At 33.1% G+C, this 25,317-nt stretch overlaps 1 protein-coding gene across 5 annotated transcripts in view; it reads left to right on the forward strand.

Moving 5' to 3' along the window:
* The window catches only part of LOC129969679 (semaphorin-2A-like), an 802,435-nt gene that overhangs the window by 131,766 nt on the left and 645,352 nt on the right, over positions 1–25,317 (forward strand). For 3 of the 5 annotated variants that reach the window (XM_056084339.1, XM_056084342.1, XM_056084341.1), the window contains exon 2: positions 9,455–9,488. The exons of 1 other annotated variant lie outside the window; for it this stretch is intronic. The gene's annotated coding sequence lies outside the window, so the exon portion shown is untranslated. Of the gene's footprint in view, positions 1–9,454; positions 9,489–17,110; positions 17,340–25,317 lie in introns of all 5 variants that reach the window. One more of the 5 variants, XM_056084340.1, reaches the window with a different exon arrangement.

The following is a 25,317-nucleotide window of genomic DNA, read 5'->3' on the forward strand; positions in this document are numbered from 1 at the left end:
TTTAAAAGTACATCGAAAGTTATTACCGGAAACAAAGTTTTTTTAGTTTAGGACTATTATTTCGAAAGTATAAGCTAAAAAAAATTGACTTTCTAATATTAAAATTGAATTTTAAACTTTCATTCATATCTCAAAACTTATAAAATTGAACTAAACTCTTTTTCTTATGAAAATATAAGGTACACATTTTGCGTGCATGTTTAATATGAACAAGTAATTTTTAATTTGTGAAAAAATTACAATAGTAGAGTTTAAAAGTTTTTAAATTGCAACATACTTAAATTTCAGCTTAAATTGAAAGACGACACCATTCTATGGAGACATGCAAAATTTCAGTTCATTCCTTCGAGTAGCTTTCCCTTTATATTAAGTGTTCTGAATTGTTCCTAAAACGATGCATTTAGGGACGCGTTCGTACGTTTCAAGATATCTGGAGCTTTTTATTTGGCATTGAAATGCCACTGATCAAGCATTCTTTAAAAGAGATATTGTTTTCTGCATTATTGTAATATAAAAATATATTTAAAAAATTCATCGGTGGTAAAAAATCAGAAATTAAAATTTTAAAACATTTCTTTGCCGCAATATTTTATTGATAGTTAGTTACTTAAAATGTGGAGGAGAGTCTCTGCCCTTGTAATAAGCTAGTATCAGCTCATATAATATCATACGCAAAATATAATAAATTTTAGAAAAATGGAAATTTTATTTCGGAATTATTACTTTTAGAATTTAATTATTTAATTTTATAAACCTGACAAATTATTTCTCTTAATAAATAATGTGTAGCGAACTCCATATTTTCTAGCTAGAAAAGGGTTATTTGTGTTAAAATTCAAAGATAAAAGTGCACGATATTTCTTTCACAATTCTCACATTTCGTAAGATTAGTCTGATGTAATTAGAATTATTGTATTATCACAATGGAGTGAATTTTTTTTTTTTATTATCAAGCTGGTTACTTCTTAAAGACATCTAAAGAAATAACCATACTTACAATTATATATAATTCTTATAATATACGTCATTTCATATTTCTATTCATATATGAAGCAGAAAGAGATATGATGAATCATAACTTAAAATGGTGCTACAATAATGGAAATTAAAGATATTAATGAACATTTATACTGATGTTCTGCAGTTTGCTTTTCACGTCTTTAACATTCGTATATCCTCCATACATGACTTCATACAATGAAGTCTTTTAGCAAACAAAAAAGCGCTTTCATGGAGAACCCTCAGTGACCCGTAAGGCACGGAAGAAAATGGATTTATATTGACCAGTCAATGATATGCACTGCTATTTTGCATGCTTCTAAAATAAAGCGGTGGACCATTTCATGTTTCTTTATGTGTAGTGAGCAGTGATGATAATATATTGCCGCATTGAAAACAGGCAGTCGACTCTCCCTGGCCGAATAGTCATAGCACTGGTCTCTTAATCAAGAGATCGTACGTTCGAATCCAGCTAGAGACAAGGCGAGTCACGGTCTGTGTAAATATTTAATTTCTTGATTTTGTGTTTCCCTTTATTTCGTGTTCCAGAAGATTCTGGACATTTCTTTAGTTTAGCAGACAAGTGTTCTGGACTTTTCTTACTGTCTCCAGAGAAGTATTCTGGACTTTTCTTACTGTCTCCAGAGAAGTATTCTGGAACTTTCCCTGCTAGTATAAAAGCAGAAGATCTGTTAGTCTCTGTGTTCTCAGTTCAGAGTGGAGTTAATAAATTGGTTCAGCTCTACTTCTTGTGTGTGTCATTGAGTTCCACACTAAAGTACCTACGTGACAGTATACTTATGAAGAAATGCACGAATAAAACGCAAAAGAATAAAAATCAATTAATTTTTTTTTCTTTTTGTGTGATATTAATTTGAACACTAAAATAGACATAAATAATGTTAAATTATATATATTTTACTCATGTAACAAAACTTTCAATTTTAGTGTTTTCAGCGTCATGGAGAATCAGACTGAGGTGCAATTTGTAGAAAACTTTCGATGCTCTTGAATATTTCTTTCCTGAAAAGAATCAAGATTCTAATAAATTGTCTGCTATAAATATTTTGTTATGAATGATACAGCAAATGATTTTAACATGTAGATTGAAGGTTTTCATATGTTTTTAAGGGGAAATAAATAAATAAATGCTATGACCAACGAATTGAGACTACCTAAATTTAAAAAAAAAAAAAAAAAAAAAAAATCAAATATGGAAGCAACCCCTTAACAGAAAATGCCGAATATCTCCTGATGTAATCATGGTATATTAACCTAAAGTTGTATTTTTTTTCCCATGGAAAATCTATTCTATCTAAGTTCAGAATATTCTATGGTTTGGGCAATGAGTTCTGTGATACTTTGAACACGGCAACATTTCATCCCCTCTTATCCACGTATTCTGATGATAAATGAAAGCGTTCGGGAAAACAAAACATAAAACAGACTGAGGCGAATTTCTTCTTACTGAAAAATAATAGAGATATTGATGCTTGAATTTTGATCTGGAAAAAGAAGGCAAGCACAATCTAGCAGTCATGCTTCTGGTAGAGACACCCGGACATCTGCAACCCCTCCCCTCTTCTTTTCCATTCAACTGCTCTCTTACCTTTGAGTGGGACGATTGGCAAAATATCAAGATCCCACAATATTACAAGTCTTCATCTGAGGTATACAATATCATATACGCACAAAATTGCTATTGTTCTAACCATCAGGGCTGAAAAAGGGACCCCATGCTAAACATTTGCCTGGAGCCGAATATTATTTCTTTTCGACACTCAGTGAATTTCATCGAAGACAACACGCTGAGCCCAGTTTCTTGGGCATCAGACAAAGACTTCATACCCCCATGACAGTCAAACAGTAGCTCTATAGATGCTTCAGTTACTGTCTGTCAGTTCAAGTCAACTTCAATCTAGTAGTCGTGCGTCTGCAAGCATTTAAAATCTGACTCACGAATTATCCTTCGCAGCAGCCACTTCTGGAACTTAATTAGGAAGCGATCCTCCGCCTCATCTGCAATTCATCGCGCCAAGGAAAAAGCCAGCTATTGACTCTCATCAGATACACGCTCGCCAACTCGACCTTTGTCTCACGCGCGCACTTTTCCCGCCCTTTCCATTATCTAGACTTGCCGATGTTTAATTATGGAAATTTTTATCTTGCCACAAAAGTTCACATTTCCATATCGATCAAAACGTGAGAGTGAACGCGATTTTTTTTTATGCCGTCTGCTTTTTTATTTATCTGGCTCTGACTTCGCGTGTGTGGTTGGCATGCTTTTCGACAAGAGGAAAGGAATATATTTACCTTTTTTTGTCGGCATGGGTATTTGTATATGAGAGATGTGGACGGAGGATATTGATAAATATTCCAAGAAAAGGGATGCAGTTTCGTTCCGGAAGATACATGGAAACGAAAGCGGAACTCAGTGGAGTGTGCACCCCATCGATCGAATTTAGTGTTAGCGAGAGGAGCGAATGCCTTCCGGATATTTTAGAAATTTTCAGTTCAAACAAAGATAAGGAATTAAGTTTAAAATGTGGAAAATACTTTGTTAAGAAAAGTGTTAGAGCACTTTTTAAAGACTGGCTGCATATCCTCAAGAATGAAAGAAAATAAATTTTTCTTTAAAATATTAGAGCGAAATTTTCAGAAAAATGTGACTTGGCAACAGTGTAAAAATTTTTTGATCCAGAAATATATGGTTCGATTTTCGTAGTACTGAAAAACAGTCGAAGTTTATGTTCATTAGTGAAGATCGCGGTGACAATCCTATCTTCATGATTAAAAATTTCAAACTTCTATAGTTAATGTGGCACAACTGCGCATTAAACCAATTGGAAATTTCGAACTCATTGCAGTGTCTTCACATATAATTATAATGTCGTTCTTGGGGATTTGATCATGACTAAATATTACAAAGGATGGCACCAGCAATCCTTTTATATTTTCAAAGTGAAATGTTACAGCTCAAATGAAAAGAGTTTTTGCTGTAATGACTTAGAGAGATTTTGTAATATCTGATAAAATCATTTAATAAATTTATATGCATAGTTATAACTTGGAAGCATTTTTCATAAAAAGCGTGGTTTAAGGGATTTATAACGATTAAAAAACATTTGGTAAGAACGTTCGTAAACAATATTGAGCGTGAGCACGATAGAAATGCAATAAAAACAGAAACTGCGATAACGACTTTTTTTTTTTTTTTTTTTTTGCCTGTTTAAGGACCTGAAATAATGACTAAACAAAGGAAAAGAAACTGTGTATTATGAAACAAAGTTAAATTTCAATTTTTATTCCTCTAAATCCCTCTTTTTTGAAATACAAAACTTTAAAGAAGAATCATAGAAATGTATTCTAAAAAACCATTTCTCTTCAAATACAATTTAAAGAGGTAAACTTTGGCTAAAAGTAATTTTAACTGTGTATTTTTGGAAATCATTTCAAAATATATGTTCAACTAAATCGCAACAGTTTGCTTCATTTTTCTTAAAAACATATAATATCACAACTATGTTTCATTTCGTATATACAAGTACCCTCTTTAATGTTGTGTGTCAACCGAAACTTTTCTAAAATGTATCGTTTCAAACTTTTTCTTTATTGTCGAAAGCTCGTTAAGAGAGCTGCATTTAAAAACCCAACAGAGGGCCTTTGTAAAATGGGTCTGGATCTTAATGCATTGTTACAAGAAACTAGTCTTGTTTGTATCTGTTCCAGAAGGTTGGCCAAACGATCGGTTGTTATCAGCCTGCCCACCCCCTTGTATTCCAACCGAGAAATTTTTCTTTTCTCCGATATCGTTTGGAAAACGTCGATATAATGGAGAAGTAAAAGGTCCGTGACTAATGCGCTTTTGTGGCAAGCGAACACAAAATAAAAGAGCGCACGTCCCTTTGTTATCTGTGCGCCCGCACTGGCGGTATTGATTACGAATTACTTTTGTCTCCAAAGCACTGATACTTTTAACTCTTCCAACTGCCTGCCTTTTGTGTTTAGAACTCTTCGATTATGTTTATTCATTTATCTTAGGATTGAATTTGGTTTTTGTTCCATGAAGACGAGGTTATGTGACTTACCAATGCTCTGGAGAACATACCTCCGTCTTTTTTCTAGGAAAATATGACGTTTGGTATTTGGGAATGGCAAAAATTTTATGTTAATTGGAAACAAAAGCCGAGAACACTGCTTTGCGTTATTGATCCATGTCAAGGGATTGATCTAGTTTCGGCTCTGTTTTATTTTTTTAAATTCAGGAGAAATGAATATTTTCCGTATTGTTTGGGCTTCATTGTATTATTGTTCTTGAAGTCAAACTGTGTATAATTCGCTTTATGTCTATTTTTATTTGGGATTTCACAAGTCTTTTGTTTTGTTGAATAAGCTTCTCTTGTTATTGAATATCAAAAATTTATTCGAATTTCGCAATGAGATATTGGATCAGATATTACTTGTTGGGGCTGCACCCGGCAGAAAAGGCATTGAATTTTTCGCTGCTTTTGGAAACAGAATGATTCAATCGGTGGCGCAACTTTAGAATGGCCCAAGAGCCCGAGGTGTTGCACTGTTATTTGCATGTAAATTGCCATCGTCCTACCCTCTCGGATTAAAAATTAAATAAATATAATAATAAAAACAAAATGCTTGAAGACATAAAATAGGAAAATATTTTACTGATGCGTTGATATATGGGTTGACAGGCTAGTGCCGAGCGTACGTTTACGAAATTTAAATCAATCAACTCAATTTGAGTGATTCGATAGGATGAGACCGTCGAATTTGGAAGAAGAAACCGATACGTTTGCTGAAATGAAAACTGCATGAATACAGTGTTTTAAACCAATTGTAAAATATTGTGAATTTGTAAATAGTGAAAAAAATAAATATTAAACAATGTCCTTATTTCATTTATGTTCGTTCTTCAAATTCTACCAATAGTATTTTACATTGTTATTGAGCATCTCAGAAATGAAATGTATCATTTTTGAAAATTACCTTTACATTTTTAAAAAGTCATTGAAAAGTGATGTTGCTTCTACTACCTTTTTTTGTATTCAGCAAAATAAAATAGTGCAGTTTCATAAGTTAGCTGCAAAAATCATTCGTCTATTCAAACACAGTTTTGAGTTACTGAGTTTGCAAGCAACTCAATACAATTGACTGATACAGTTCTAAAAATGGTTTCACCGTAGTCAGAGTGATTTAAAACGTGCCGATGGATTAAAATATCGACGTCGGTTTTTTTAACGATTATATTACATACTCTCTGTGACATCGTGTGAGAGAAGGCAAAACTCGTGGAATCGTATCAGCTTTTAATTTGTGATGAAAAATATATTTAATACTCTCATTTGAATTAAAATGTTCCTTTCTTTAATGAAATACCTTTTAATGCGCTTCCAAAACCGGGGCCATAGCGAAGGTGAGGAAGTTGAATCTCCATTATCTGACCGATTAGAGTCTTTCTAGAAAGTTATCGATGGTATTTTCTCTCATTTATTTCGGGTGTTCATTTGTGAGCAGCTGCAGAATTGAAGTGCAGCTGAATAATCGAAGAAGCTCTCTCCTGGCACAGAAGTATTTTAAGACTGAACTTTGCATTTGAAATTTAGTTTTAGTTGAGCTCTCAATAAACATTTTTTTAATTTGTTCAGTTGCACACGATGGATTTTTTTCGCTGTGGTGAATTTACTTTCGCAACTCACAAAATCTAGTGTTTTACATGCATGGTAGCAAACACTGCGACACCGAGCCCGTAATTGGCCTCAAACCTAGTGAGAAACCTTCAGTGTAGATATTTTGTTTCAAATGTAGGAAGGATTTTCTGACAAAATGTCTAAGACATTCTGTTCGCCATGACATTGGCAACGGGCAACTTTAAAATATGCAGCGTTCTTATTTAATTCTAGCATTTAAAGATTTTTTTTTTCCTTCTCATCATTTTTATTTAATTCAAAAATATAACTATGACTCTAGAAATTACAAACACAATAAAACTTCTTAAAAATAATGATGTTATTATTTTCACTAATGCTTTTATGTTTACAAATAAAACATTTTTTAATAATAGTCAACCATGACTGTCATCGTAATAAAAAAATTAATAAATAAAACCATAAAAACTACGAATTGAAGAAAAAAAAAAACACCTCTGCTAAGACAGCGTGTGATCACTTTGAATTTTTTTACGACCCCCTACCTTCTCAAAAGTGTAGAGGGTAATTATATATTAAAAGGAACAGATTAAAAAAAATAATCTCTCTCTATTTTTTTTCAAGCACATAAAAATCAATACGAATTTATAGGCAAATGTCATGCCTAGCGTTTCTACCCATAAATATTTCTATGATTTTATCCTATATAATAAGCTTTTTTTGTATGAATGCAGTTAAAATTTTATCATCAGTATATAGGTTACTCATGTTCCCAATAGAAAAGAATAATTGATACCTAAAACTACAACATATGATTATTAACATATGAAGATAATATTCATTGTGGGAAAGAAAAAAGAAGGAAAATAAAACTTTAAATCGGTAAAAAAATAAAAATCAAAGAGCAGCTTTGTGTGTAAACCTGCATTTGATCTGTAGTTTGATGGCAGTGCTATAACCTTTTTCAACTACAGTGACAGCTGTATTTTGTATAGCTACGGCAATGGCAATTATGGCAATATTTTAGCCCTGATTTACTGCAGCGCTCTCTACTCAAGGAAAAACAGCGATAATCAATTCTCCGACACGGAAAGATCCGCCATGTGTGTAGCCAGCCACTGAAAGGAACTAATGGTTTTTATGCCGCCTTGCATCGGGCTGATATCTTCAATTACAGGAAGATATCAATCTGTCTTCAAACTTTGTTTAATTTCTGAAATCATTTATTTTGTCCTGCTGTAACTTTACATTCGTCATTTACTACGCTTAACTGACTTTCGCTTCTAGTCGATGCAAAATATGATTGATTTCAGAAGGAATCTGAACTGTTCCACTATTGTTTATTTTTCGTACTTCTGTAATTTAGGACGGACAGATGGAATCTATAATTGTGTCGACTAGAACACTCTAGCTGAAGCCATCTTCGATCCGTGTCACGTGATCCGTTTTGTCTCGGAACGTCTATGACGATTTATTAGTTTTTTAAAAGTTTGGTTGGCGAACGGGAAGGCGATCCATCATGATCGGTATCGTAAGTGAAATCCGGACGATCTAGTGTGGTCCCTCCCCATCAGTGTACCCCCCTCCTCTCTTGTCACATGTCATTTACGTTTGCTCCATGTTGGTGTTTGATAATATTAATCACCCGTCACAAGTTATGGAAGCCGGAGGTCTCACAGTTAAGGTTGCCTCGTCAATACGATAAATGAGTGGAAATCCGAATATAGAAGAGCTCATAAATTACCGGATTATTTTCAATTTATATTTCCTCTATCCTACCTTGCAAGCATAATCTTGATTGTTTCTTTCAAATCTAAATGCTATTAATTAATCTTTGTAGCCAAATAATCGATGATCTGAGTTTGTTTAATAGACAACCTACATCAGAGTTTCCGAAATGCTTGAAAGTATTCTTCGTTTTCTTTAATACCTTGGAGTTACTGATTGGACAAGGCTTCTTCTTTGGGTTCAGTGAAAAATGGTAAAATACATAGTGCTTGTTTATTAAGACACATGGGCGTTTGTCGCCAAGTGATGATTTGACCATCTAGCCAGATGGCCAAGAGCCAAATGACGACAATTCCATTAGAAATGGTGGTCAACTTAAGTGCCGAAATATGTTTCACCACTTGATAAAGACTTGGATCTGCCTTTCTTGTGGAGAAGCATGCAATAATAATGTACTTTCCTCGCGGCTCTTTTTTCCTTTAAGTGCAATTAGTTTGTTCGAAGAGCTTTTTATAGATTATTCTCAATTCGAATGAAAGAAATGATAGAGAAATTATTGAGTATAAAACAACTATATGTTAAAAAAGTACAAAATTTCTTACCTTAGTGCTTGAATCCTGATTAAATGAGCACTGTTGTATATTAAAGCATTCTTTTTATTGCTCAAATTATAACCTCCAACACTGAAATTTGTTTTTGAGTTGATTGAGAATCTTCATTTAGTAAAGTGTACGTTTTTATTTTAGCAAAAGAAAAAAAAAGATTAAAATAAAATTTTAAAAAGTGAATATCACGATGAAGATAAATCTGAAAAAGAAAATACCTTTTTATATTTAATAGGATAAAGATGTAATTTTTTCAAATTATTTCAAATTTGCTTCATTTATGCCCATTCTCATTTCTTAATGTTCTCGTCATACCAGCTATTGGTATCATGTGTTGTCAAATGCAATTTTGAAACTGTAAATCAAAAGTTTTGAAGCTGGAAATGAATGGAAGTTTCTAAATAAGATTTATGAATTTGTTATATTCCTTGAAACGAATGAATCTTATTTTTCTTTCAGGTGAATTCTCTCTGAAATTCCTCTTAAGAAAAAGGTAAGAATTTATACTTTTGTTGTCAAATATTCCGATTTAGAAGCTGATGGCACTTTATAAAAAAATTCTATAAGAAAATATAGCTGTGTCTTTACACAAAGGATGCTTGATGGTATGAAATTTAAGAGACAAAAAATTGTAGAATAGATAATTGGAAGGTTAATGAAATGCGAGACCAATCTATACTTAATTACGAACATTTGATCCCACGGATGCTCAATTTTATGCTACTTCAACCATTTGTCTCCGAAAAAAAATCATGAAACTTTCTGTTTAAAGCAAAGTAAATGTATGAGCATTGCACTGATTTAAAGTAAAATAAAGAAATAAAATTACACTTTAAATATGTTTGACATGTTTATTTATCAAAATACACTTTCGAACACTTTATGTGGCTCGTCAATCCGTGTAGCTTTTATGTGAAGTCCTTCAGACAACACTGCTAATATTAGTTCCGAAAACTACAATACATTTTAATTTCATGTTGATTCATCTACCTCGCTGGCTTTTCTAACGCAATCCCATTACAACCGTTGCTATGAAATGAACTTCGAACGTAGGGAGAGTAGATTCTCGCGTACTCTTTCGTAAAAGTGCTATCCTCCACTGCAAAATATTGCGAACCATGGGTAAGGTGCCTTAAAGGAGTTACGAAATCTAAACTTTTGACGTGAATTTGGCATTTTTACTGAATATGTTATGTAATCCTGGGCGAGGTTTTTTTTTTTTTTTTTTTTTTTTTTTTTTTTTTTTTGACGATTAATACCTGACATGAGGTTAACAATATCCGATAGTCGAATAGACTGTGTTTTAGATGCGTTTTTACCAACCGACCGAACAAAAATTTGTCACTTAATTAGAATTGTAGTCACAAAACTATATACCTAATTTAATATGCTTGAGTCATTAAGTTTTTCAGTTATCGCTTTACATGTTTTTGAAAGTATAAACCGATAGAATTACAGCCTCCATTGCATTTGGCTCAAAATTTGATAGGTTCTTATACTATAGATGCAAAATCTGTATTCCGAATTTTATTCGCCTAGCTCGCTTCGTTTTGTAGTTATAATTGTAGTTAGCTTAAAATCGAACAAGCAGACAGACTTCCTTTGAATAGCTGTTGACCAAAATTTGTTAAATATCTACAAATCTAATGTAAAGACCATATACTAAATTTCATGCATCTAGCTCAAAACGTTTTTGAGTTATCTTTGTCAGAGGCAGACATTTTCCAGAAATATGTTTTTCGAAGTCAGGTATGTATAAAACGTAGGGAATCGTCAAAATCTCGATTTCGAATGTTTCTCTCTTATTTCACATGGAAGAAAGTAAAAAGGCTGAGGCAGAAAAAGAAATTCAATCGCAGCCTGATAATACTTGAGTCTTGCATCAGATGTCGTATTCTGTGCATCAATAATTTCTTCATCACTCAGCTTGCAGAAAAAAATACGATCTAAACACATTATTCAGTTAAAAAGCATCATTTATTTTATCGTCTGCGTTTTTATAGCACTATTTCATCGTCGTTGCTAAATAATTTTTTTAACTGATTAATATTATATTAAAAAATACAGAATGCTGGATACTTTTAGTTAATTTGGGAAAAAATCAAGTTTTGAATGCAATCAAATTTTGAAATCAAATTTTTTTAAAAAAATATTAATATACTTCTTAAGAAAACGCTATTTTTTAAAACCATCTATAAAATTAAACGAACAACTTAGAATTTTTATTGAGAATGTTGCGTAACAAATTTCGAATTATTAAAATAAAAGATAAAATTGCACGGAAATAGAATTGATGTCATTGGAAAGATAAGTTTAAGAGCGGTAATGTGCCATAAGATTTTCTGAAATTATTGGGGGAGGAGATATCAAAATTTCGATTCATTTTTAATCTAGTAAAATTTTGAAAAATCTTTTTTTAATGAAAACCTGCTATTCAGGAACTAAGTACCTAAATATGTTAGCTTTAGGTTAAACGCCCTGTAGAGGGTTTTGATGGATTTTTGAATCATGAAGTAGAGTTTATTAAAAATATGCGAGCCTTCATCATTCTTGGACTAAAAAAAAGTGAATTCAATTTACGTATATTGAATAGATTTAAAGTAAGAAAATTTAATGGATCTTGTTGTTGAGCGACACAAGTGGCTTTTCTACGGAGAATCTATTACAGAATTCAGTAATGTTCTCCCCTCCCCTGGAAATAAGCTTTTTTTTTTTTTTTTTTTTTTTTTTGTAAGAATGTGATTCTGATCTACTAGTGTCAAAGAATTTATTAATGGTTTTCTGTCTTAAAATGACACTACTGCTTTGAAAAGCTCCAGTCCTTAAGTGAAGTTTTTAGTCTTTAATTCAATTTAAACCTTCCTGTTTAGAAGATATTTAAATGTGAATCAAATATTCATACTTTCTTATGACTAATAAATTGATTCATTGCCGCAATAGATGAATATCTAAACAGTTAATATATATATATATATATAATTTTAGAAGCAGTTGGCTTCAGGCAGTCAGTCAATATGAAATTGTTGAAACATTTAATCTAAATATTTATTAAAATGACAGAAAAGTAGTTCAAAGACGGAAAATAGTTATTATAGCCAACTTACACTAGTAAGAAATTTTTATAATTATAATTTAAAAAAATCATAGAAAGTACTTTATGTAATTCCGTAACCAACTGTGAATGGTGAGAAATATGGCCCGGGGTTTCTTCGGTGACGATGGACGCCACAAATTAAAAAGCTTGGTATTAACTAGCATAGTTTGCCTCCCCCCCATTTCCGCATTCCTTCTCCAGTCATGCGGAGCACCGTCATTACTCGGGAAAGTGCCGCAAATTAGATTTCGAAAATGATGTCCGACTTCTCAGGTGTTATTGCGAAAAATAAAAACTTTTTCGAATACAAAAGCTGGGGAGAGGGCGCGGGCTTCATTAGCTGGTCTCGGAAAAGAACAGACGATTCGCAATTAAGCTCTATTTTCTCATTATAGAAAAGAGAATTGAGCCCAATAAGCGAAGAACATAAAAGTTTTCCGACAAAATATCTGTTTCTTAACGCCACCCCTACACCAGGCTGTTAAAAGGGACTTCTCCAGACTTTTGTGCTTGTTTATGTTAAACTCGTAAAAGCAATTAGGACAGCGCAAAACGGGAAACTTTTCCCGTCAACTTTTAAAAGGACGCGCCTTTTAAAAGTTTTTAACACGCTCCAACTTGCCACTTAAAGAGTGCCGAAGGAAAAATTATTTTTAATTCGGTTTAGCCCCTGATGGCTCACGATTATCGAATGGGTTGCAGCGCGTGCGCACAACCTGGTAATAGGAGGAGTAATTTATTCGATAATTGGATGGCGATGAAAAAGATTGAGATATAAGGTTTGCGGTTGAGCAAAGTTTGGGCAGGACTCCCTTGGCGATTTCGAACGTTATGACAGCGTGAAAGAAGTAATTAGAGAACGTCTTCTCGCACTTTTTGATTTGAGATGTAAGATTTTTGCTTTTTTATTTGTTAATGAAAGGGGGTGTCGGATCACTAACCGGTGGGATTTATTTCTGGGAAAGCAGGCCGAATTGAAAAGTTAACATGCTAATTGTTTTTCTGAATAACCTTTATTTATCGTTAGCATTTTCTGTTAATATGATTTCTTAAAGTCGTTATAAAGCTCACTATTTTAACTGAAATAATTTAGTTTGCTGAATATGTTTACTTTATTCGTCGTATACGAAAAATAAAGAAAGTGTTGTAATCGTCCAGAAATGTGTCGAATCTTTACGTTTTAGACGTCCTTGGGTTCGAAAAACACATTATGCGACAAAAATAGCTCAAAAACGCTTTGAGCTAGACGGGTAAAATTCGGGCTTTAACACCTAATTTGGCGCAAAATCTATTCGAAGGAATTCCGTTTGTCATGCTGTTCGATTATAAGTTTTCATGGTAACTACAAAACGAAGCGAGCTAGATGAATAAAATTTTGTACCCATATTTAACATCTATAGTGTTGACACTTGTCGAATTTTGAGCCAAATCTAATCAGAGATTGACCGTCTGCCGGTTTGCATTTTCATAAACATCTAAAAGTGATAACCAAAAAGCGCAAAGACTTAAATACATCAAATTTGGTATGTGATTTTATGATTATAATTGCAGTTTTGTGTCAAATTTTGGCTTCAATGGGTTGGTTAGAAAAGCTTTTGAATCACAAATTCACCTTTATTAGAGAGTATGCGAGAAAGTTTTCAGGAGACCGCTCCAGCTCATTTCAGATGAAGGGGGGAAAAGTAGCCATTGTCTTCAATTGTAAAATGCGTCTAAAAGGGATCTGCGATTGCCCGATCGTTCTATTTAATTCCTGTGAATCCATTCCATCTGCAGATTTCCCAGCTCCCCCGTTTGTCCGATCCCCTTTGTTTTCAAAACCCAGACGATGCTCTCAGCCCCAAATAGGATGGACGAAGAGAGGCAGCGGTGGACTCCTTTTCATTCGTGAAGACGATACCCACTTGAAATCGCACATTAGGAACGACACCTTCCTTGAAAAACACTCGCCTTTTACGAGCGAAGTCCGGCTCCTTCAACCCTTTCTAGGGGTCATTATAGAAGAGTTGGACGACCCGTGAGAAGGGGAGGGAAGTAATTGGGATGGATCTTCTGTTATCCTTCCGAGTGTTGGGAGCGAGGGGGATCTCATTTCAAGATGCGGTCTTTCTCCTCACAAATAGCACTTTCTTCTCTCCACTCCGAATGCCTCGGAAGAAAAGTTTTTGCAGAGCACACTGGGGAATAATGATGCGCGAAAATAACTGGTTGCGAGTTCATTTTCCTGGAGGTGAACGTAATAATTATTCTTTGTCGCTGGGTGCTTTGAATGTTTTGAAACTTTAAGATTAGGACGGATTTGTTTATTGCAAATGTTTGCAAGAACGTCCAACAGTCAGGCTTGAATTGTTTCAACACAACTTTATTTAGATTGAATTATTTGTGTGTATTTGTATTGTATTATTTGTATTTGTCTGGCAATTCCTCTAGTTCTATGAGTTCAAAGCATTATTTCAATATTTTCAGAACTTAATTGTCATAACTAATTCCTCCCATATCAATTTCACTAAATTTTTGATTACACACAGACCTATAACAGCGACCTGTAAGCGAAAATTCGAAAAAAATTATTTCAAAAGTTCATAATATATATATTAATAGATGAAGTGTAAATTGAAGTCTAAAATGTCAAAAACGAATGAATTCTATCTTCTTACCCGACTAATAAAAATGTCTTTAAATCTGCCTTATTTAACGTGATTTGTATCGTGTTTATAAAAATGACATTTATTCTATTATCAATTTTTTTATAAAAATTTGAAAACTTTTCGGTAATTAATGACAATTTACTATTTTAACACTTCCAGAACCATTAACTAATTTTGTTAAATTTTGATTTCAGGAGTGTGGTGCCTCCTAGAAAATAATTTCTATTTTTTAGGAGCTATAAAGGGTGTTTTTACATAATTTATGCTGTTTGATTATTTTTACTTTTTTAGTATGAACTATTTAAGAGCAGAATTTGATGATTCTTTGCAACTGCTGCAATAGAGGCATTAACTGTGTGATGCGTAAATAAGTTAATTATCTCTTTTAATAAGCTTCAAAGAATGCAATTTATATATCCTTTTTCATCTAATTACTTCTAAAAAATATTCTTTTAATGTTTTTCAAAAATTATCAAAATCAGCAAAACTTTAATTAAGCGATCATTGCACTAAACAAAAATTAAACTATCAGTGCGCTTTAATTATTTTCTTTGACGGAAAAAAGCTACATTTTTCCAAAAAGATGCATTTTAAAAATCAAACGTTTAACTAAGTGCTACGGAAAAAAAAAAAAAGATAATGTGTGCATGAGAAGAACATTAAATTAGCTCCCCCCCCTCATTGATCAAGAACAGAGGACTGCTCCACGAAATGGTGAGATTCCCGGAGTGTTAAAATAACTTAAATAGCTGCTATGCTTGAAGAATAATTGGCACGATCGAGCTCACGCTCCGCTGCCAAAGAAAAGGGGTATGAAAAAAGGTGAAAACGACTCATTTCGGATGAGAGCGATTTCCTTTGGGATCTCAAAGGTAAGCTGAACAATTTCTGAGAATCGATTTTCCTTTTCGATCGCTGACGTTTTATTCCATTTTTATTAGAAGAAGATTTTTTCTTTGGAATGATTTTATTTGTTGTTGGAATGGACGAATGAAAACTCATTCTGCCTGTTAAATGGAATCCAGCTTCACTGCCTGCAAACCACCTGCCAGTCTTGTAAACTTTTTCGAATTTCAGTGGCACCCCTCAATCGAGTGGTTAGTCGGTCAATCCAGCAGGGCGAGTGACCTCTCGCGGCTTGCGACATTAATATAGGTAGATTAGGAATTGTGATAAAAGTATGAAATTCAGCCTTTCCACCACAAAAAAAAAAAAAAAAAAAAAAAAAAAACATTAGACAAAGGAGAAATAATGAGGTGTCATTATTGACGGTGCCATTACTGAAAATAAATACTAAATTATAACAATTTTACATATGGTACATTAATATATATTTTCAGTCCCGAGGAGATTTGCAATATAGGATAGTGTCGGAGTTGTGATCTACCGGAAGCTTTCTCCCCACATGAAACTAAGAACCTTGGGCAGGTCGATGATCCTTGCACGGCATCAGCCAACAATAGATACGAAATATAAATCTCTGGCTTAAATCTGACATTTCTACTGAATCTACCGTGCGAATATGCAATCTGAACGAAAGCAAAATTTGGCACGGCACTTTTGTTCTCTTGTAATCTTATTAATAGACAGATGTCCTGTCATGGGATATCGTTCAAAATTTGATAGAAATTTGCAAATTTGATCATAATTTCAATTACCAATTTTCATTCTTTTTGCTCAAAGCGTTTTTGCGTTGCAATTTAAAACTTTGAAGGAAACTTACAAATCTAAACTTTGATGATAAAACTGTATGCTAAATTTTATATATCTAGGTCATTGCATGTTTAAAATTTCTTTCTCACATAGGCTAAAGAAGACCAGCAGATAGGCTTATTTTAAATGGATTTTACCCAAAATTTTATAAGAATCTATAATGAGCCAAAACTATGTATCAAATTATATCTGTTCCATTGGCGCAATTTCATGTTATTATATTCATAAATCTAAAAATGATTTTTTTAGGAAATACGTGGAAAATTTTTTAAGGAAATTCAGAAAATGCGTGGAAATAAAGCAACTCGGAGGCGACATTTTTTTTTTTTTTGTTATCTTTTGGTAGAGGGAAGTGAAGGCTGGTGGTAAACTCTCACAAAATAATAATAATAATAAAAAATCAGCAAATCTGAAATACTTTCAGTACAGATTTTTGTAACAATACGCAGACAGTTTTATAGCAAATGAATGAAAAAAGTTACTATATCACAGAATTTAAAATATTTGAGAATATATTTTAATTTTTTATGATTTCATATGTGTTCAGAATGTTTCCACATTAAATGAACAAGGATGGAAATTATTCTATCCCTACTTTTGATCAGAATTGTTTAATATTAAAATTCCATTTAGAAATCTATAATTCATTTCTGGATCTAGTCATCTACCGCGACAGTTCCACCAAAGTTAAGCCGTGCGGATCGGATGGGCAGCCTTAACCACTGACGACCATCGGTCACTCACTCTTGGACAGTCTCCAGTCGATCTGCTGACCACAGAGCCGGAATCAACTCATTTCCCCCCCTACTCCCCAGCTAATGAAGGAAGAAGGTCGTAGGGCGGTCATCTGTCATGCTCTCTGGTGAACGCCCTTTTGTGGATGTATGCGGTACGTGAATTTAGGAGTAAAATATAGCTGATCTCTGCTTTTAATTGAAATAGAAAGAAGTCATATACTGGTTCAATGATTTCATATTAAGTTACCATAAATTTGGTACATGCCATAGTTCTGTACGATTGAGTATTACATTTTCTGCAATTAATTGAAAATGATAACAGCTAAACTGCTACAAATCTGTTTTTTAACAAAAATAAATAAATAAATGAAAAAAAATTAATGAAAATAGGACAGTTATTTGTTATTATGATAATATTTTTAAATTGCTCGAAGCAAAAACTGTCGATTGAGAAAAAGGAAAGTCATACAAAAAGTTAACTGTATGATCGTCATACAGCTGGATGAATAAACAAACGTAACAACAGTTCGTGCTACAGTAACTATAACCTTCCGATTGTAGGAAAGGGTCGAAATGCATGAAGCAGGAGAGGCATCGAAATGCGCGCCTCAAGTGTCTATTGTTTTGAAATGATTAATTCATTGTCTTACATTTGTCAGGAAAAAAATTGAGGAGGAATCTTTTTTTACATAGAGGCAAAAAACGAGTTTCATTTCCGCTTATATTTCGTAGTATATAAATTTTTAATTTGTGCCCACAATAATTTGTTACAGAATGATTAAATTAAAATCATATTTTTAGGTTGTATAAAATAAATAGAAATTTAAAAAATGCATTCCATATTAATCGTTTAATAGCCTAAAAGGTCAACAAACTTGACGAGCAAGCTGGTCGCCAAAGATCGCTAGTCCTCTTCATTTTGTCTGGCAAGAATAGATTATTGGAAAGGGTGGTCATTAATCCTAAATAGATCCTGAATGTCATACCATTTATTTAATTTAAATTCTGAATGACTTGCAGGTGGCACTCTGCGGAATCAGATTGGCTTGGTAGTATTGGAAAAAGAAGTCAGAAAACAATATGTTGCATAGTGGAGAGCTAGTAGCATTAAGACTTTGTCGTGACCCATTTGAAGTTGTTGCTGGATTAAGACGGCGGTGAAGAGAGAATGAGCTTTTAGGATGCGAAGAATATCTTCCTTTCTCTCAATTGCTTCGCTGGAGCATTTCACTGTCTTCTCAATCTCTTTGCCATTCTTCCATCCTTTTTTGGCTTGAAAATAGACTTTAGGTACGATTTTGTAATCTCAGTTTCTCTTTGATTCTAGGACTTCCTTTGTCAGTCTGTCTGCTTCTTCTCGTATCTGAATGGCCTTTAATTCAAATTTTCGTGTGTCTATGTTGGACTTTTGCAGCAGCGATAGCGACTTTTGCCTTGCTATTGATTTTCTATATTTTCGGTTATCTACTGCCTGAATACTTTCCATTATTTGAGAAGTGAAAGGATCCAAATATGTAGGTTACGCATTCTATTACTTGTTGAATGGCTGTTGTTGTTTATAATGGCACTTGCCATGGACAAGCTCGCTGACGTAGTCAGTGATTTTAAGCCAAGGGAGCGCCTCTTATTTTAGTAGCACCAACTAGGGCCAAGAGTACGTCTTAGCTACTCACGCATCACATTCGCTTGCACAACCCCTTTTTACAGGGGGACACATTCACACATTTCACAGATAGAACAACGGAAGAACAACCATACCCAAACCGGCATTCGAACCCAAGACGCCCAAATCACGGGGAAGACGCGCTACCCCTATGCCAGGACGCCAGCTGTTGAATGGCTAAAACTGTATTGCAGTTTCGTATTTTTTAAGCTATCTGTATACAATACTCTGATTTTCCTTTGCACAGAATGCAGCGCTAACTCATTTTTCGTCTAAGACCCGCCCATATAGAGATACTCTCTAAGAGGTGCAACCACCACCTTTTATAGAAGTCTGATCTTCCTTTTTTTTCATATTTTGCTTATTTGCTCTTTGTATTACTCTCTGAGTATTATTTTGAGTCTTTATATATCTGATTCTCTGTTAGAGCTTTATAAATAGTCAGAATGACAATTTCCTACTGCGTGCTCTAAAAATCATTGCGCTAGGAATGCAACGACTGTGGCAATCACGCCTAATGGAAACTAGACAGATAAATCATGCCTAAAACACGATTGCTTCAGACTAGAGATTCGAACTTTCTTTCTGTTCAATGGTTATATCAAATAATTTGCTGCATCGAATTTTTCGACTTTTTCAGATCACGTCGTTTGTTTAAAGGAGAAAGATTTCGATTATTCTGTGGTGCAATAATGCTGAAAATTAGCACCCAAGATCGATCAGGTCATTTGTTCTTCCTAATTGTTCCCGGGAGTTCAACTACACTGTCGTTGTTCATTTCTTTCACTCAGGATTTATTTATATTAAAAAGTGTTTGAAGGATTGCATTTTGTTTCCATAGCATCCTGTCTAATGGATCTCTGTCATTTTTATCCCCCCCCCTGTGCCACTTATACATGGAGGCTTCTTGAGAAACTAATTCGATTTTTGTTTATAGTTGTTTTCTTCAGGAATACAGTTTTCCAAATCTAATGAATTCTTCCTGCTAAAAGGTCAATTTTACTTATACAAGATAACAAAAAATAACGTGAGTTGCGACGTCAGTAGTATTTTGATTGCTCGAAAATTTCATTTTAGGAACATTATATACATTGTATTGTTTAAGGAAAACATACCACTCAATTTTTTGGTATTGTTAGCGCTCTAAATTCCAATTGACAAATAATGCTGTTTAAAAGGAAATTTCCATCGATTTGAAATGCTACATCATCGTTTTAATCGTTATGGTTGAAATAATATCTTTTTTGAATACGGTTAATCTTTCTTCGGAAATTGTTGTTGTTCCTTAAATCAGATAGGTATGATGATTTGTAATGTCTCTAATTTGAAAATAAAAGAAAAGAAAAAAAACGCGAAACCTCGTTATTTATTTGCAATAAGGAATGAAGCACGATGTACGCTTTCATACTTGCACAAATAAATGCACTCGTGCATGAAAAAAACACTTAAAATATTATATTTCAAGTATACAGCTATATTATTTTTGCAAGAGAGATGCTTAAATTTTATCTTCATTTCAGAGCCATGGATTTGTCTGTTAAATTTCAGTACTTTTTTCTTGAAAAATCCCGTCACTTCACTTCCGTCTTCTCTCAAGATAGTAAAATAATATGGAAATTTGCAAAGAACAAGTGCATTTTTTAAAACTCAGTTCATTCATGTTTCATTTCATAAAGATTATCTGTCGACTTTTTGCGGAATTAAAAATAGTTTGATTAAATTACAAGTAATGATTAAAAACAAACTGCTGCATCCAAAGTTTGTAAATTATGTTTTAAAGTAAATACGATCGCATATTTAAAAAGCATTTACAGAATTTTTTTAAATAATATTTTGTGTGTCATGCAGCCAGAAGGCAATATTTTTTTGCGATTTGGAACTGTCCGGTATTATTTTGGAATGATCCCGCACCCCACCCCAATAAAGAACAAAATCATCAGTAAATATGGAGATGCAACCCTAATCTGTTTTCGAAATCGCTGAAGTTAAACATTCAGCGTTCAGTTACACGCGCTTGGGCTGACTGTAATCTGGCAGATTCGCATTTAACTTTTTAATAATCCGGAGTATTTATCTTCGTTCAGGTTGTTTCTGTCCGCTGGCAGTGGAAATAAATTTCTTGTTGCAGCTGCAACTCAATTTTTTTAATAACTACTCCAGACTAGTTACTTTAATTATGAAATTCGCCAAATGGCAAGGGAAGACTTCATTTTTAGTCCAATTTTAAAACACGCGGTGCTTTTTTTTTTTTTTTCATCCAGCCTTTGTCTGAAAAGCTAAATGAAATAAGGATAAATAAATAAAAATGTTGCATTCTACTCATTATTTTAATTAAACTTTTTCATTCGTTTTGGGTTCTCTTTGAAAGGGCGTTTCTATGCTATTTTTGCCTTTTTCTCCATTCGTGTGGCGAGTCTTCTTCAAGGGAAAGAAAGGGGGGAAAAAATCTTGAAGGGTGAATTAGTTTAGTCTTAATTTACCATCGCGTCTCGCTTTCCGCCGAGTAGAGGCCGAAGCACTCTTGCTACTTTCGATTCGTAGAGAAAAATAATTAAGGGCTACTTTCTTTTCTATTTATTAAATTACTTGTGTGTTGAAGAAACGGACATTTCATTTCAATGGAAAAAGAATGTTTAAAGTGGTTTCGTTTTATTTTCGTGCGCAGAAGATTCGACTTTTCACGCTGGAAAAACTCCTTTCCTCAAATCATCAAAAAGAAGTCAGTTTCTTCAATATGCTTGGAAGAGCAGTTGCGACTTTTCGAATGAAATGTTTGAATTATTCTAAAATTTTAGAAAAGTGACTGAAAAAATAGAAACTAACGTTTGTGAGAATAATTTTTCTTTCGGCATACTATGCGAACATAATATGCTGCTTGCTGCCTTGGGCATCGTGGTAACCTAATTATGAGTTCTCTTTCGATCGATTGGTTTCAAAAAGTATGGCGCAATTTGAGTGGCAAAATAGTTGATTGATTTAAGCGCATCAAAAGTATTGCGCTTTTGTGTTATGGCTTTTATGTACGCACGCACAGACATATCGGCAGATGATCAACGTGTAGTTTTAATCCAAACTTGTTACAAATCTGCAATTCTAGAGCTAAAATTATAAACTGAATTTCATTCATTTAGCAATTCGTGATTTTGTATTTATTTATGTTCATAAGCACATAGATTGGAAGTCAGAATTTCTTGGGGGATTTCATCCAAAATTTGATAAAAGTATACAGTTTTGAATAGAGACCCTCGTATGAAATGTCATTCTACTATCCATTGCATTTTCACGCTCACAGACTGATAAATGCGGTTCCAAAAAGTACTTTTCGTCTCAGGTAGGTCTGTGCATAAAAACTCATCAATGTCTCGAAATAGAATTTTTTTTGACGATTGCAACGCATTCTTTTTGTATATACAAGTTCCAAACCCGTCCCAAGCAGAAGCGAAATGAGCTGAGTCGCCATGTAGCATCCCATCCGTAGGAGAACAACAACAACAAAAAAAAGGTCACCAAAGAGTAATTCCAAGGACAGGCAGCTTGCTCGTTTGTACTAAGGTCCTTTGTATTACCAAACAATAGAAACAAGCAGTATATAGTTTAAAGGTGAAAATAAGAAAAGAATGTGGAAAGTGGTTTTTAAAAAATAAGGGAAAAAAAGAAAAAGAATATTTTAGAAAGCAAAATAGTAACCTTAAAACTAGGGTTTGACGGTTTTCAAACCCGGTTTTAAAAACCGGTTTTTTAAAGTTAATTTGTCACATTCGAAAACCGGTTTTTAAATTAAGAAAACCGGTTTTAAGAATTCATATTATTATGTAAAAATTAATTTTGAACTTATTTGATTTGCTATTCATTCTATGCAACGGGCAGCAAACACATTTTTCCAACGTTGCAAGTTGCGTTGGCCAGTGCTTGTGCACTGCACAGTTGCGCTTCGAATTCGTCAATTTATGTTATTCATGAACATCCCCTTTCACTTTTTTTTCTAGATGAAACAAAAGTTTGATGAAGTTCATCTCTTGCTTCTCATCGGATGTTTTGTCTATTGGTATGAAGTCGGTACTAATAGAAACGTCAGCAATTTGACTAGCTCGTTTCGAAGAATGTGTGAAAGGAATAAATAATTCCCCGTTTTCTGCTTCTTGATCACAGTATTTAATGATATCATATAAAATTTCCTTCGTACCACTCCTGAAAGCTTTTTTACATCATATCAATGAACTACCATATCAATGCGAAATATTCAGTTAAAATAAAATGCTGTCAGAAATGACATAACACTCACATACACGTGAAAAAAATAGAACTAAAAAAGTATCTAATGCAAGAAATCGAAAGTAAAATGTGCTCATCGTTCCGCGTCTCACCCCTTAATGAAATGGAATTGTCGGAATGTGGTCTCAGAATCAAATCCGTCTCGAGTCACGACAGGTTCGCTTAATATTGTGAAGGTGAAAACTGGAAACAAAAATATAAAGTTGTTATATTTGGTAAAAATAACGTAAGTAATAAGTATGTTTAATTTTTAAGTTTATATTTTCTATTTTACCTTTTAAAATTTAAATTTTATTATATAAATTTCTTCTATCAAAAATTAGTGTAAAATAAGAAGTTTTGGCTTCTGTTTAATGGAATTTTAAATAAAACACAGGGTGTTAAAATATTCCATATTTTCTTTCGCAGCGTTTTAACATAAATTATGTTTTTAGCAAGAATCGGAATTAGATTAAGAAGTATTTTTTTTTTCAAAATTCCTAGAAAATGTGTAGATTAGATTATTTTAAATTGCCTTAATATTAATAGTTAAAATAATAAAGTTGTAAAATAAACTTCAAAAATATTTATTCAAAAACTTTAATTTCATTTTTAGATAAAAAAAAAATTGAGTAAGTCGGAAGTTTGAGATAGTTTCAAAAAGTTCGGGTTAGACAAGGCAATCTGAAATCATTGTAATAAAATGTTGAGCTGCAAAGGACCATCTACGAGCAATCTACATAATCATTTGAAAGCAGTTCATGAAATAATTGTTGGAAATAATATAATTGTTTAGTTTCTTGAAGACCCTGAAGAAAAACTTACAAATCCAAAGACACTGAAAGCTGAATTTTCATTATTTGAACAAACGAATAAAAGAACATAAAACTTAGATTTGTAATTGGATGCCAAACTCAGTTACTAGTGAACGAGTATTTTCAATTTCAGGCAATATTGTGTCCAAAATAAGAACGAGACTTAGCCACCGTTCGGTGGATATTTTATGTTTTTTAAAATCCTATTTTCTTAGGAGAAATTAAAATGAGTGAAAATAATATAAATATTATTTGAAATTTTTGTTTGAGTTTTCGTTATTTTGTGTAATTAATATGTATATGTAATCTTTAATTTTGTTTTTTATATTTTGACTTTGATATTGATTTCGTTTTTTGTTATTTTATATAAATTAAAATAAAATTTAAAAAATAGAATAGGGAAAAATATTTTATTTTTCCCTATTCAATTTTTTTTGACAAAAATTCGAAAACCGGCTAAAACCGGTTTTTTTGGAAATACCACATTTGAAAACCGGTTTTTCAAAAAGTCGGGTTTTGTATAAACAGCAGAGAATTTGAAAATATAATGATGTCTATAGTTATAAATAACTGATCATCATCTAATTCTTCGGTCAATAGTTTCTCAGCAATTAGCATGCCAGAGTTCCACACAAGTTTTCAGTTCCATTTCCATTTAGTCGGACGGCCACTGTTCACTTTGATTACGCATAGCTCATACTCTTCGGTAATCTGCAGAATCGTACCTCCTACTTTTCTACAGAAATACTTTCCAGAAAATGTGGCCCGACGAGCCTTAACGGGCATTGAGAATTTGATTAAATTAAAATTATTCTTGAATCTCTTTGATATTATTAAATCAATATATCGTTCCTCTACCTTTAGTGGATTCCAGTCACCTGTTGTGACAAGAATTCATCATTTTCATCTTGCCGTCAATTTTAATTTAAATACATGATTTATCGAAATCAATATCAGTTAAATTCTGTCTTGTAGCTAATTTTGCTACAAGAAGGAAAAAGTTGGCTGCTTGCCCTTTCATTTCCAGTAAACCCCATATGCGCTTTTATACAGAAGAGTTCAATTTTATACTGATATCTTTCAGTCATTAGTTTGATATTGTTTCTATACTTCCTTTTTTTCAGAAAGGCAGTTGAAGTTCATAAGAGCTGATCTGATATAATTTTGATGTCTTTTATCTTCTTATTAATAATGTATTCAGCAGCCTTCCTGGTTGGAACCTGTCTCTGCCATGGCTTAATCTAAATAATTTATGATCCGTTTCTTACTTGCTATGATCAAATACAAAGGCACGTATAACTCAATCATTTTGTTTGGGTCTATCTGTCTAATGAATGTGATGGAAAGTTTCATATTGAAAAAATTCCATTTGATAATCGATATATTCCGTAGTTTGATATA

This window comes from Argiope bruennichi, chromosome 5 (genome assembly GCF_947563725.1).
Source record: "Argiope bruennichi chromosome 5, qqArgBrue1.1, whole genome shotgun sequence".
Classification (NCBI taxonomy): Eukaryota; Metazoa; Arthropoda; class Arachnida; order Araneae; family Araneidae; genus Argiope; species Argiope bruennichi.